This window comes from Crocodylus porosus, unplaced genomic scaffold (genome assembly GCF_001723895.1).
Source record: "Crocodylus porosus isolate Cpor-Errol unplaced genomic scaffold, CroPor_comp1, whole genome shotgun sequence".
NCBI lineage: Eukaryota > Metazoa > Chordata > Crocodylia > Crocodylidae > Crocodylus > Crocodylus porosus.
This window is the reverse complement of record NW_017728936.1, coordinates 7,557,256-7,571,613: the sequence shown is the minus strand read 5'-3', so window position 1 is coordinate 7,571,613 and position 14,358 is coordinate 7,557,256. Positions and strand designations below refer to the sequence as shown.

Below are 14,358 nucleotides of genomic sequence, written 5' to 3'. Positions count from 1 at the left end.
GTTTTTTTTGTTTGTTTTTTTGGTGTGTTTTTTTTTTTCCCTGCCTCCAGACTGGAAGAGGAAAAAATAACCTGTTGAGGCTCATTCTGCTACAAATGACCAACAAGAAGTCAAGTCACTAAGTATCCAGCACTATCCTCTGTACACAGAGTATTCAGTGAATATTCAAGTACAAGAGAATCCCCCAACCATCTGAAGAGAGGTATGAGGGGGGCATTACCCAAGCTATACTGAATTTCTAAATGGCATCATGGAGCTAATGGAGATGGGCTGTATCTTGCCCCACTGTGCCTTCTTGCTTTATTATTTCAACTGTGGAAATTTTGTGCCCAACGCTCCAGCAGTGCTCATGTAGAATTATGAGTAAGTGAAACGTCTCCTCCTACTAGCCAGGACTCTGTAATTCTGCCCTGGAAAGGAGAGAGAGGTTAGCGCTCCCTCGGGGCACACTCTCCAACTTGTAATGTCCTCAATCAAATGTTGCTGTAATAATAAAGCCTTGGTAGGCAGAAACAGCCAAGGGCGAATTAGAAAATAGGAGTTGTGATAACTTCACATTTATTTAAGAAGTGACTGTGCTCCACTGTATGTAATGCAGCCAATATATACACTTTCCTCTAGAGGAAGAGTGCCCATAAATAACATGTTTCCTTACAGTCCCTTCCTTGGTGTATCTGTATATAATCAACCAAGTGAATCAACAAAAAGAGTCGCAGGGGGAGCCAAAACCCGATATGAAAAGTGTCAGAGAAGCCCCTCCAAATCATACAGATGACCCACCCTTCTGTTTGCCGTCATACAAAATCCTTGTAGCACCTGAGAAATGTTATGCTGAAAATCTGGCTTAAGAAGGTATTTACTTAACTTTTCCAGCAGTCCTGTTAGGAATAATCTAGAGAGCATCTTGAGTCCTTCATCTTTTGAGTACGTAGCCCTGGGAATTAGTACAGACAGTGAGGCTGGCTTCTTTTTAGTAAAGCGCTGCCTCTCATATGGAGACTTGGGACCCTGTAGAAACAGCTGGAAAGAAAAAGATGTGCAGCCAAAACAGATCTCTGCAGAGCACCTGTAATTATTCCCTAGACCTGCTGTGTTCTAGGAATCGGTGCTTTGAACACTGCCAATTTATGCTGGCCTCCATCTGTATTTAAATCATGGATTAACTTCAATTAATGGCCAAATATCTTCAAAGGTCAATATTTACCATCTGCTGCCTCTGTTCTTCAATCACGCAGAAAACCAACAGCGAGTCCACACAAGCTTTGTTGCAAGAAAACTAGAAACCAGGAAAATCTTGACAAGAGTAATCGCAGAATCAGCTGAAAGAGCAGAGGCCCTTTCCTTCCTGGACCAGTCTAGGTCTGGATGACAGCAGAAAGCAAGAACTGTCAGAGCCAGATTACAGCTGAAACCAACCTTCCTGTTTTCACAGCAAAGGGTCAGGGAAAAGAATGAAAGGGTAGAATCTGTTTTGGTATCGTACAATAGGGGACCCTATTTCTGAAATATTAGGGTGCTTACTTGGTCCTGTCTAGGGTCTGAAAAGGACTTGTCTTTGCATCCTTGCATTTGAGGATCGTTCATGCTTTAATGGAGGTTTGTCTATGTGGTTTGTGCCTGTGATGATGGGCTTAATGCTTGCTTCTCCTCCCACACAGTAAAGAAACTCATGGTGGATCAGTGACTGTGACTTCGGTGACACAATGATGGTGATTATTTGTAGCTGGAGACATCAATCTAATCTATAACAGCATTGAAATGTATAATTACATGAATGTCACTTGCAGGCAGCAGAAAACAGGTGACAGGGATCAATTTTCACCCTAAACTGGTTCATGTAACATAGTACCGCAGGCTATCGTTTTGCAAGCATTATTCCTAAATTACAAGCCTACTTGCACACAGTCTGCTGTACAGCTGTTAGTTTGTCAATCTACATCATGCATTGTTAAGTGATCATCAATTTACATGAACAAATGTTGTACCATTTTGCATTTCAGTTCTATTTTATTTTTAATATTTAAATCGGAATGCCAAATAAGACCACATTAAAGAAGCGAAACTTTGCATTTGCAACACAGTGGCTCAGCTGTATAGTGTTTCAGAAGCTAGAATAAGGAACAGAATCAAAGAATAACAGAGAAGCAGGGTTGGACATGACCTTGAGAGGTCATCTAGTCCAACCCCTTTCCAAACTACCCTTTGCCTCCCATCCTTAGTCAAACCATCCTATATAAATCTGATATCTAACCTCTTAGCAAGATACACGGTCAACCCTGACGCACATCCCAAGACATAACACCCTAACCTGCCACAGGTAAAGCAGGGGCCCACAGTGGCCAGCATGCAAAACTTGAGGAAGTTCAAAGAAGAGGGCCACATCCCCTGCTACAGAGGAAAGGACCCCCCCCCCCCCCACAACCGATACCGATCTCTCCATAGGGTAGAAATCTTGCCTGACCCCAATTACCATATTTACTTGAATAAAAGACAACCCTGATTATAAGACAACCCCCCCAGTCATTAGATTCTGTATATGGAAAACTTAGAAATTTGTTATAATTTTCTAAATAGAGAATTTAATTATTGGAGCTTTCCCTTGAATTTGTCTCCCTCCCACTGCTACAGCAGGAAAAATAAATTGGGGCGGGTCAGGTAGCCTCTTTGTTCTCTGCTTCTCCCCAGCCTTTTCCCCTGGCAGCCCCCTCCCCCTTTCCTTACTGTCAGACCCTGCTTTCCCTGAGCAAATGGCAGTGAGAAGCAAAATTAAAAAAATACCCCTGACATGAAACGCGGCTGTAAAAAATTGTATATATTGCCCATGCACTTAATTTATCCAGAATTGATGCATGTTGCCTTTTTTTGAAACTGCTGCAAGCTTTAGCACAGGTACTCCACAAACACATTTTTGAACAGCACTTTGGCACCTACTTCTATGTAGTACAAGTACCTAGTACCCAATACTAGTTCAAAGCTAAAGGCTTACGATTTACTGCATACTGTAGTTCATCGGGCTGGGCCCCACCAGAGTCAACATCGTTCAAGCCAGGGTGACCCCACAGCTCAGCACTGCTCGGTATGTGCTCATGCTCCAGGTACCCGTCCCCCCAATAAAAGATCCATGGTCTAATTTTGTGGCTGGAACTGGGTGTTCTTGTTACAAGTCCTGGGACGCTCCATATTTAAAAGAGGAAAACGTCCGGGAGCAGATGGACTACCCGTGGAATTTTATGAGAAATACTGGACATGGATGGGGGTGGATATAGTAGCGGTTTTCAAAGGAATAGTGAGGAAAGGAGGGACGGGGAACGATTTTACAAGTGGAATAGCAATTTTATTATTCAAGAAAGGGGAGAAAAAGTTTTTGAAGAACCTGCTAAAATACAGATGACAAGCTGTTGGCAAAGGCGGTGGCTTTGAGAATACAGAAGAACCTGACAAAAGTAATGCACAAAGATCAAACCTTCACAGTCCCAGGCAGGAGGATTTCTCACTCAATTCGACTGATAAGGGATATACTGACACACGTTCAGAAGAGGAAATGAAATACAGCAATAGCAAATTTGGATCTGCAGAATGCATATGATAGAATGGGTCACAATTTTATATTTGAAGTGTTACAGAAAACAGGTTTCCCAGAGAAATTGGTAGGGTGGATAAAACTGATATATGGAGAGATGGAAAGCCAAGTGCTAGTAAATTACCATCTGAACAAAGCCTTTAAAAATCCAAACAGGGCTAAGACAAGGGTGCCGTTGTCACCAATATTGTTGGTATGTGCAATGGAGCTGCTGGCGCAAAGAATAAGGAAAGATCAAATCGTAGGTGGGATAATGATACCAGGAGAGGGAGAGGTAAAGTGTGCACTCTACATGGACATCAGTGTAATGATTAGAGATAAATTATCAACTGAAAGGATACTAAAACATACAATGGAGTACAGTGAAGTGACTGGGGCTAAATTAAACAAAATGAAAAACTTGGACTACAAGTAGTGGAGGGAGAGATTAACATTTTAGGGATCCCTATCAAGGCAGAAGGGAAAGAAAAATAAAGCGTGGGAAAAGGTGGCAATGAGGGTATGACAAGCGTTATGGTTGTGAACAGAAAGGACGCTGTCCTTTGCTGGGAAAGTAGCGGCAGATAGGGCAGTGCTACTGCCAACCACTTTGAACACCTGAACTGTTTCCACTGTCATGGTGGTAGTAGTTACCAAAAGTACAAAGGGAAATATGCGTGTTGTTTTGGAAAGAAAAAAAAAGAAAGGCTAGCCAGGATAGACCTGTATAAAGCAAGAGAGATGAGAGGGATGGGAGATGCTAGACACAGGCTTATTCTTTGACAAAATGCATATGGGCCATGTGTAAAGAGGCAACCAAGGGGCAAGGGAAAGCAGTGTGCTTCGGCCAGTTTTTCTGGCAGGTGCAATCTTGAGAGATGGGGAATATATGGGGGCTCTTGGAAGGAGTCATGGGTGTGGCAACCTCCCATTCACTACATGAGAAAGGAAAGTTTTATAAAGATGTACAAAATAGGACAAGTGTAGAAGGAGGTGGCTGACAAACGACAGGAGGGGAGCCTGTTGATCTAGCTTGGCTGATTGTGAGAAACATCTTGCCAGTGAGGGAGGTGCAATATCGATGGAGTTTAGTGAGATCAGCAATGTATCCAAGGGAAGAAGAAACAGCAGGACATGTTTTGGGAGTGTACATATGCAAAGGGTGTGTGGGAAAGGGTACGCCTCTTTTTGAGTGTCACAAAAATAAGCCATTCCTTATCAAAAGAGATGGTACTATACAGACTCGTGCCAAAGGGGCCTGAGGAAACAATATTGAGAACACTGTGAGCATGAGTTAAAACCAGTATATGGAAAGTAAGAAACGACCAGGTCTTTAAGGGGTTGGCTTTCATTTAAAAAGAGTGCCTGAAGTTGGGACTATATAACCTGAAACACTACATTGACCAGGACAAGGAAGATATCAGAGAAGAGAAATTATAAAAGAAAGGGAGGAAACAGGAATGGTCACATTTGTTTCACTGAACTAATAGAGAGAGGACGGATGGATGTTTTTTCAGAGGAAGGTTAAATTGCAGTTACGGGATTCCTTATGAAGAAATGAAGTTTAATTTTTTAGGGGCTTGGGGGGAAGTAGGTGCCCCTAAAAAATTAAACCCGACTGCCTGGGTTTTCTTTTAGCAACACACACACACACGTGCACACACACACACGTGCACACACGTTCCTATCCGCATGTTTGCCCAATGTGGGCCATGTGTTTTATGGCTATGTTCAGTGTTGGTTGCATTTAATCAGCTTCATAGTTGGTTTCCATTGCTGAGCACGTGCTGTTTTCGGCAGCAGTTTAACGATAGACAATGTATTTAGTAAGATTTTCTTGTTTGCAATTATCAGACGAGGACTTTTTCCCCCATACTGCCTGGGGGGGGGAACACCACCTCATTTTGTATTGAAGTAAAACTAAATGTGGTACTTCATGCCTTTCCCCTTTAGGCAGGCATGTGATGTAAAAGGGAGAGTGAGTCAGCGGAGCTGATGTGCTGGGAGCATGGGGAAAGTTTTTGTGTCCCACTTAAGATCAGGTGGATGTTTCCTATTATAAATGCTGAGTGGCTGCTGGAGGAGATGGTCCTTAGGGATACTGAGATTCTTTGAAAGAAATTTTGAAGCAGTTTATGATGGAGGTACTTGTACGTGTCCATGTGTCATTTTTTGCCTTGAGTTCTGATGTTTCCATTGGTTATAATGTTGGTGTTTCCTTTATCCAAGGTATTGTGGAATCAATCTCTTTGTTAGATGGTAGCAATTCAACTGGCCTACATTAATCCACTCCATGTGTAATTTGGGGGAAGGGAGAGGTTGTCCCTGCTTTTACACTTCGTATCTATCTTTGCATAGGGCAGGGAGGGGAAATGTATGTGGCTGCGTGTGTAGTTTTCTTTTCCTGGAGTTATATTGATTTCAGTGTCAAAGTTTTCAGGGAAATCACTTAGTACAACTGTTTCTGGTCTCAAATTAAGAGGTGATTTTTGTTTGTTTGTTTTGGGGTTTTTTTAACTTCCCTTATTTACTTATTAATCTCTTGACACTAAATGGCAAGACAGGTTGATACTTTAACCACCAAGTGGAGAGCCTTGACTCAAATCATCAATTGTAATCAACTTTTCTGTTTGTATTCCAGTTATTTACCTAAAGTAAGGTGCATCATCATTGGCTGATAGCTACAGTAAAACACTTAGCATTCCAAGTAAAAGGAGTTCTTACTCTAAATTGGATGCAACTTTTTGCTGATGTATCTTTTGGAGAGTATGCTGTAAATGCATGCAGTTATTTAAGTAATCATATTGTTCAATATTTTCAGTTTCCTTATTACATATGACTATGTTGGTAAGTTTTAAATAAGCACTCATTTACCATTTTCAAGATGCGCAGAGTAAATCATCAAGGTCTATCAACCTTGCTAATTGGGCTGACTGCAATTTTGTTGTTCAGTGGAGGTTGTGTTCAGACTGATGAAGTTTCAAAGTAACTTCAGAATGCCCCATGGAAAACTCTGCAATTTTAGCTACCACGTTGGTTAAAATGTGACCAATTATTCTCAGACAGGAAAAGGTCACTCCAAAATACCACAGCAAAGCACGATCGAATGCAGCAGCCACTCCAGAATGAAAACCATCTATGACTGGCTTCCTGAGCACCAAACTCTTCCACTGCCTAGTGTCTAACCAATGCAAGTTAAACTATAATTTGCCTCCTGCTGCTTTTCTATTAGGCAGTATCAAATTGTGGGAGGGCAGGAATACTTCTTGCCTTCAGTTTTCTAGACCGGGGGAGGACACCTTTTTGGCTGGAGTGCTGCAAATGAAGCCCCACACCTTCCCAAAGTGCCACTCTGATCTGCTTCCCTGCCCAGTCTGCTGCTCTCCTTTTTCCTCCCTGTCTTGTGCTCTCTGCTCCCCGCCACCCATGCGCAATATGCCACATACACACACGTGCCACAGGTTACCCACCCCCACCACCCAAGTTGTTGTTTTAAAATAAATCCTTTGACTGGCAAACAAACCGTGAATTTCTGAGAATAGATACAAAAAGTCACTGTAGTCAAGCCCCACTTTTTTACCATGATGCTTGTAGTTCTTATTTTCTTAAAACTGCAGCTCTATTAAAGCTGAGTTGCACTTAGGCAGCTTTCATGCATTTAGTGAGGCCTGACTTCAGTGAGGCTTCTTTGTGCCTTGATCAGACAAGCATTAATCTTTAAAACCTGAACGGAGGTGAAGTAGGAACTAGGAAGACCTCTAGCTGTGTATCTGGATGTAGTGATTTATTTTATTTGTTTTTTAGGGTTTCAGCTTCTGATATCTGAAATGCTTGGGGCTAGCAATTAAGAATCCCAATATCCATTCATTTTCTGTTGAAATGTCTGGCCTGACTCATGACCATCCTGGGCCTTGGTAGTAACTGATTCTGAAAGGAGGCTTAGGTATGAAATGCTTAGTCGACCTGGTAGGGAGTGGTGGTTGCATATCGAACAGGGTACCGCCTCTCTTCACTTTCAAAAGAAACTATGTTGAGTTTTGGTCAGTGTGAAAGAGGAAGGGATTATATCTCCTTCTCACCTTTCTGCTGCAAAAAATCCAATCGTATGAAGTTCTCCATTGGAGACGAGTGTAAGTTGTCTGTCTGAGAGTCTTGTGGTGTGGGTGTGAGTAACAGTATCCACCGACCCAAACAAAACAGAATCATTTTTAGTTTGTTCTATACTTTTTCCTGTAACAACTTCTTGCTGAAGATGAACCTTATGCCGAAAATGTCCACCAGCTCTGCTCACAACCCAAGGGATGTTGTCCCTTCTGCTGTTACAGCAGTTTATACCAGCACAGCAAAACAGAAACAGGCTTTTACACACGTGCAATAGAAAAAGGGCCATATTCGAATGCATACGTGAGTGCATAGGTTCGAATTCAAATGCATAGGTGAAGTGTCGGTTACTAGTTAGCAAAATACTATCAATATAAAGCAGGAGAGGTCACCTGGAGTCTCTGCCCACCCTCCAACCTCAGTAAAGACTTTATGTGTATAGAGATTTCAGTGTAATTCAGTGCTCCCAGCTGGGCTACTACTCTAGACCCTTCACACTGGGGGATGAACTGAGCTAGAAAAAAAAAAAGTTGTGTGAGGTGCTTCAAAGAACTAAAGATCAGGAGACTCGTGAGACTCGTCATATTGCCCAGTTGTTCCAAACGACATTGCAACGGACTAGCAAGAGGGACCCTCGTAGAAAACCAAAGGGATTCTACTGGCAAGGTTGCACCACAGGATACAGAGCCCACTGCACAGACATAGGCAACACAAAAGTAGACCAGTTGTCTCTGCAGCAGCATGTGTGAGAGCCTGATGCATGGCAAGGCATGCGGGGGGGGGAGCAAGCAAGCCATTGCAATGCAAAGGTCTTTCAGAAGTTTGAGCCCAATCCTCCTAAAGAGCTGCTGCAAGACATATGCCCTGCTACCCAAACCATGCAAAGGTGCAGACTACACAAGGCTCCTGATGTTAAGACCTCTACTAGGCAGAGCATGCAAGGGGCTGAGATCCAGGAGAGAATATGAAAGGTACAACTCAGGGAAGCGATTATTATACCAGCTAGATGCCTAGCTGCTCACCTTGAGACTGGAGACCTTGTTGCCTGCGTGTGGCTATGGAGGCTGAGCAAGCTGTGCAGACTGTGTGGACCACATAAACACAGGCTGCACCAAACATGGCTGAGGGCCAGAAGAGGACAGAGGGTTGCTCTGTCACGTGCCCGTGCAAGTGTTTCTACAGAGTGCTCTCCAGGATGTACAAAAGACTAAAGCCTATCTTGCTGTAGTGACTGACTGAGTCCCTGACCAGCATGTTTTGTCAGACCAAAGAAGAAACTGAATTCCTGGAGCCTCAAGAAAATATGCATGAACCCCGCATTACCCTGCTGAAGCCCAGCCAACCCTGCTGCTTTGGTGGGAGACTAGGGCTCTGGTGAATGAGAAGCCCTTACTTCCTAGTGGGGAGGCCCAGCCTTGGGCAGAGATCTTGCTAGAGAAGACGAAGGAGCAGCAACCAAGCCTGATGCAGCAGCTAAGCAGGAGACCCATGCTCTGCTTGTGTTATTCAACTTGTCTCAGATGTTGCCAGACGCCAGTGGGGAGTGGTAAATAGTCATCTGTGGCACCATCCCCAGAACGGAGAGGACTACTCCAGGTTGGGCTGCCTATGGAAGAACCTGACCTGGTCCCAGCTTCTCTCTCCACAGAGGGAATAACAGAAGAGTCTGAACTCCCTCTAAACTCTTTGAGTGCATCTACACGTTCATTAATGCGCATTAAATCTAGTACTTCCATTGGGAGGTACTAGAAAAATATGCATTAGCCTGTTTTAATGCACGTTAGCTAAAGAGCACAGTTTTTGTGATATTTTAATGGGCGTTAAAATAGGCTAATGCACATTCAAGTGCACATGTAGACATGCCCTTTGATCTAAGCTGGTACATCAGATGCGTTGGCTTAGCTAGCTATACAAGTCCTACACCAGATCCCTCAGGACACAGCAGAAACCACTTTCCTTATTATGCTGGCATGCTTTGTGGAGTAGCCTGGTTGTCTCAGAAAGGTCTCTGGAGCCCCTGCCCCACTTTCCCCACCCCCATTGAACTACGCATGCAAAACACCCAGCAGCCAACTGTCCGGCACTCAGCAGCAGCCCCGCACCAGAACAGATGAAGGGCCTGGCTGAGCCAAACAACAGGGCATCCCCATAGCTCTGAAGCAGCCAGGGGAAGGGGAAGACAGTGCGGTTTACGTAGCCACTGGGGCCCAGGGAACGGAGGGCAAAGGGCCTCTGCTTTGGTGGCACTGCAGCCCAGGAAAGTAGCTGACTTCTGAGGCCAAGAAGCCAACATCTTCAGCAAAGGGACGTGTATCTTCCAAGGTCCCTGTACGTGGCTCTAGTCCATTGGAGTATGGACAGGCTGAGCTCTTCCGCTCATCAAGCAACACCTTCTTCAGGTGAACTAATTTCGGGTCTTCCACTGTAGCAGTGTGCAAAATGCCTGCCCCAGGAAACGTGTGAGTAATGCAATGGCCTAATTTCTTAGGGAAGCATGGGCAGGGTGACCTCTCCGGTACTGAATGCTTCTGGGCTCTGTCTACAGTGCTTTGTGACTTACCAGTACCCACATTCATGAGGGCAAGTAGTGCACCCATAGCAGCTCATACTTCAGTGCAGGTTAACAGTATGAATATCTATGCAGCCTCTTGGGCTGACCGGAGCTCAGCACCAGTTGTGTATGCTCAGTGGCAGCAACACCCAAAATAGCTGGGCTGTTGTTACAGGATTGACTGTGCTGTAGACCTCCCCTTCTGCCTGCTAATAGTCAGAGAGGCCTGTCTGAATGTGTAATGCATCCTGCTGCATCTGAACCTATATAAATAAATTTGCAGTGCTTAGCCATCAGAGCTGTATATATGAGATCTTTCTAAGGGTTTTGATTGCTTTTTCTCCTCCACACCTTGCTGACCACTATGCACTTTGCATTGCAACATACTTGTTTCCCTCCCTCCCAGGCTATCTTACTTCCTTTGCTCAACTGAGTACCCAGCCTTGCCTGGCAAAACAGTGCATTAACATAATAGAATCATTAAAAAAAAATCTACAAATGCAATAGATATTTGCTCTGATACCCATGCACTGTTATTGGATTGGGAAGATAAGGAAGTCTGTTGAAGTGATCAACTAGTGCACTTCAATGTTGGCAGCGCACAATAAATACTCGTTTACAGGTCCTGAACTGTGTGGTTGTGTTTTCGTACAACGAAAGTAAAATGGATGCGGGGGGGAAGGGAGGATGAATCCCTAATGCCTTTTCCTGTGTGTTAATGAGCAAATGGTATGGAGCATCAATTTTAAAACATTGCTTTTGTTCCTATTAAAAAGGAAACAGACTCCAGCACTCTCCTTAGATATAGCGTTGCCACAGGAAAGGATTGGTTTAATCCTCTTAATTCCTGGCTCACAACAAGGCTGTAAAACACCTTGACATAAAGAACGGTAACTAAACATATACCCTTGGCACAGGCCAGGAACACAGTCTTGGGAAGACTGCCAAAGATACAACTCCTCCTCGCTCCCCTCCCTCCCCGCCAAGAAAAGGCCACCACCTGGCTAAAGGAAGGGTGGCATTGGATTTGCGTGCTTGGGTCCTTTCACAACTGAGGAAAGATGTGAAAACCCACTACTCGGGAACTTGCCTTCCCAGTCAGTCAAGGGTACGAATGTGATTTTTTCTGGTGTTTTTTTTTTTTTTCCTTCTTCCCTTTAAATTGTGCTCCTTTCTGAAACAGCATAGTAAAATCCAAAGTTTCATCTAAAACTATCCAGACAAACCATGATGGCATTTCCAAAACAAACCTTTTCCCAGAAAAAAATAATAGTAATAACCCCCAAACATACTGATAATAACAAAAGGATTGACCTACTTAGCAAATCCCAAATTTTTGCCCTCAAAACCCAGCTTTATAAGGAATTTTGCTCATCTCTGTGCAGGGGGGTCTCTCCTACCTCATGCTCCAGACAAGGTCAGGATGAGAAGACAAGCCACGTGAACATCCTCCTGCAAACAGTGTCTCCAAGTACAGGACAGTATCCTGGCCCTGTTAAATGAGTGTAACATGGAAATAACAATTGGTTTGATGTCACTAGAGCTGAGACTAACAGATAACCATAAACTCGCGGGCACTGCATGTCCCTACTGTAACTTCTCTATCACTGAATCTCAGACAAAGAAAAATCCCCGCCCCCCCCCCAATTTTGGGTCCCAAAATCATTTCAGAGAAGCCCATTTCTTGTTCCAACCAAGAGCGGGCCTTTCAGGTGTGAATATGCATGCTCCACGCAGGCAGACTTCTGTAATGAAGTTAGGCCACAGAAGGTAACAGGCAGCTTCCATGGTGACCTGGATATCACTCTCCAACTTTGTGAAAGTTTTCAAACAGGTGTGTTACTAAATGTTTAATGAATTAAAATGATCAAAGGAAAATCAGGGATAGGGAATCATTTTCATTACTTGGGATTTCCTTAAGAGAGGACTTGTGCCATAGTACATAATATAGAAAATACATAATGGCACCTCTAAACACTGGATCCATAAATACAGTAAAGGGAGCCTACTCTATCTGCTTAACAAAGCTGAGACAGGAATTTGGAAACATGTTCACAGTGATGATCAAAATTCAGAAAAGAGCGTCTCAGAAACCTAATTTTTCCCTTCCTGCTTCTTCTTCTTACCCTGCCAAAGATCACACAGACCATCCCCTCCCATTCATAGGTATTCAAAACCCCTGAAGCACCTAAAAAAATTGTCCGTGTCAAAAAGTCACCATGCAGCAAAAAGACTGAGTTCCACTTTCTTTGGCACCCAGCAGGGTATCTTTTCCCTGCTTCTGTTTGCCCGGGGCCTTTCGTAGAAGGCCTTAGGTTAGCTCTTCCTCCTTTCCACCTGCTTTTACAGTCCTGCAGGCACTTTCTTGCAATGAAGAGTATGCATTTCTGCAGGAGCTATGCTACTAACATGTAACCAAACAGGTCTTGCAGAGGACCAGGAAGCACTGCCAAGACCTGCTATGATCAGGAGACTCATTCGGAAAACTGCTGATTTATGCCAGTCTCTTTATATTGTCCCAGCTGCATCCAAGAAATTTAAATCATGGACTAGATTCAATTTTTAATTGCAAAATATTTTCAAAGAGCAATATTAATCATCTGCTGCCTCTGTACTTCAGTTACATTGACACCTACCAGCAAATATGTAAAAGCACTGGAAGAAGTGCCACAAGCAACCCAGAAACAAATGACTTCTTGGCAACAAATGCCGACACAGAATCCATATACACTTAGTACGTGGACAGAGGAAACAACCACGTTGCTTTAAAAAGTGGGAACACTTGCTGCAGTCAACTGAATGGGCTATAACTGTTTTATGTGCCCATTCCATCCCATTGAAAGGAGAAAGTAAATCACAATTATTTACTACCTGTTTCAAACAGGAGTAAATCATTGCAGTTTAGCTTTGCTAACTGTATGACTAGAGTGGATGGATGAAGTATCTATAAACAATCAACTCAGAGGTGCTTAAAGCAGTAATTTCCCTCTTCCCCTCAGGTTGATATAATGCAATTCTCTCTCTGCCCATGGTCCTGGGCATGGCTGTAAACTGCATCCAATTGGAGGCCCTGGTGGCAGTGTGTTGGGTCTATTCATGGTGGGGTAGCGCCTATAAATTACCACAATATGGCAACCTCCAGAGTAGAGGGTGCCTTGAAACACTAGGCCCCCCACTGCTTTGTGAGCACTCCTTCGTTGGAGAAAAGCTAAGGGACATCACCCTCACTGAGGCATTAAAGAGTTAGCAGCCGTTCTTATCTGTTGCTCCCTGGCAAAAATTACAACCATCAAGGCACTGAATGTCTGGACTTGGTCTGGCCTTTGGATTCAGTCTTCAAATGGTTTAAAGGGCGAATGGTAGATCTTGGGCAGCCTCCATACTGTTGCCTAGGCATACACATCAAAGGTCTTGGTGTGATGGTTCATAGATTCACAGATGTTAGGGTCGGGACCTCAATAGATCATCGAGTCCGACCCCCTGCATAGGCAGGAGAGCGTGCTGGGTTCAGATGGCCCCAGCCAGATGCCTATCTAACCTCCTCTTGAAGACCCCCAGGGTAGGGGAGGGCACCACCTCCCTTGGGAGCCCATTCCAGATTTTGGCCGCTCTAACTGTGAAGAAGTTCTTCCTAATATCCAGTCTAAATATGCTCTCTGCTAGCTTATGGCCATTATTTCTTGTGACCCCCAGGGGTGCCTTGTTGAGCAGAGCCTCACCAATTCCCTTCTGCGACCCCATGGTGAATTTATAGGCAGCCACAAGGTCGCTTCTCAACCTTCTCTTGCGGAGGCTGAAGAGGTCCAGGTGCCCTAGTCTCTCCTTCTAGGGCTTGGCCTGCAAGCCCTTAACCATACGAGCGGCCCTTCTCTGGACCCTCTCCAGGTTATCCACATCCCTCTTAAAGTGCGGCACCCAAAACTGCATGCAGTGCTCCAACTGCGGTCTGACCAGCGCCCGATAGAGGGGAAGTATCACCCCTTGGTTCTGTTTGTCATTTGTCTGCTGATGCACGATAAAGTGCCGTTAGCTTTGCCGATGACTTGGTCACACTGACGACTCATGTTCATCTTGGAGTCTTAGGTTGTAAGACTCCGTACAAGCAGATTCATCAGGTACCTAACTGGACCTCTTGCATGTACACCAT

General features: G+C 44.2%; 1 protein-coding gene across 1 annotated transcript in view; it reads left to right on the top strand.

Annotated features, from left to right (window-relative positions):
- Positions 1-12,056, top strand: part of LOC109318028 — a 14,760-nt gene extending 2,704 nt beyond the window's left edge. Inside the window, exon 2 of the mRNA XM_019547040.1 lies at positions 12,046-12,056. The gene's annotated coding sequence lies outside the window, so the exon portion shown is untranslated. The remainder of the gene's footprint in view (positions 1-12,045) is intronic.
- Positions 12,057-14,358: the final 2,302 nt, after the last annotated feature.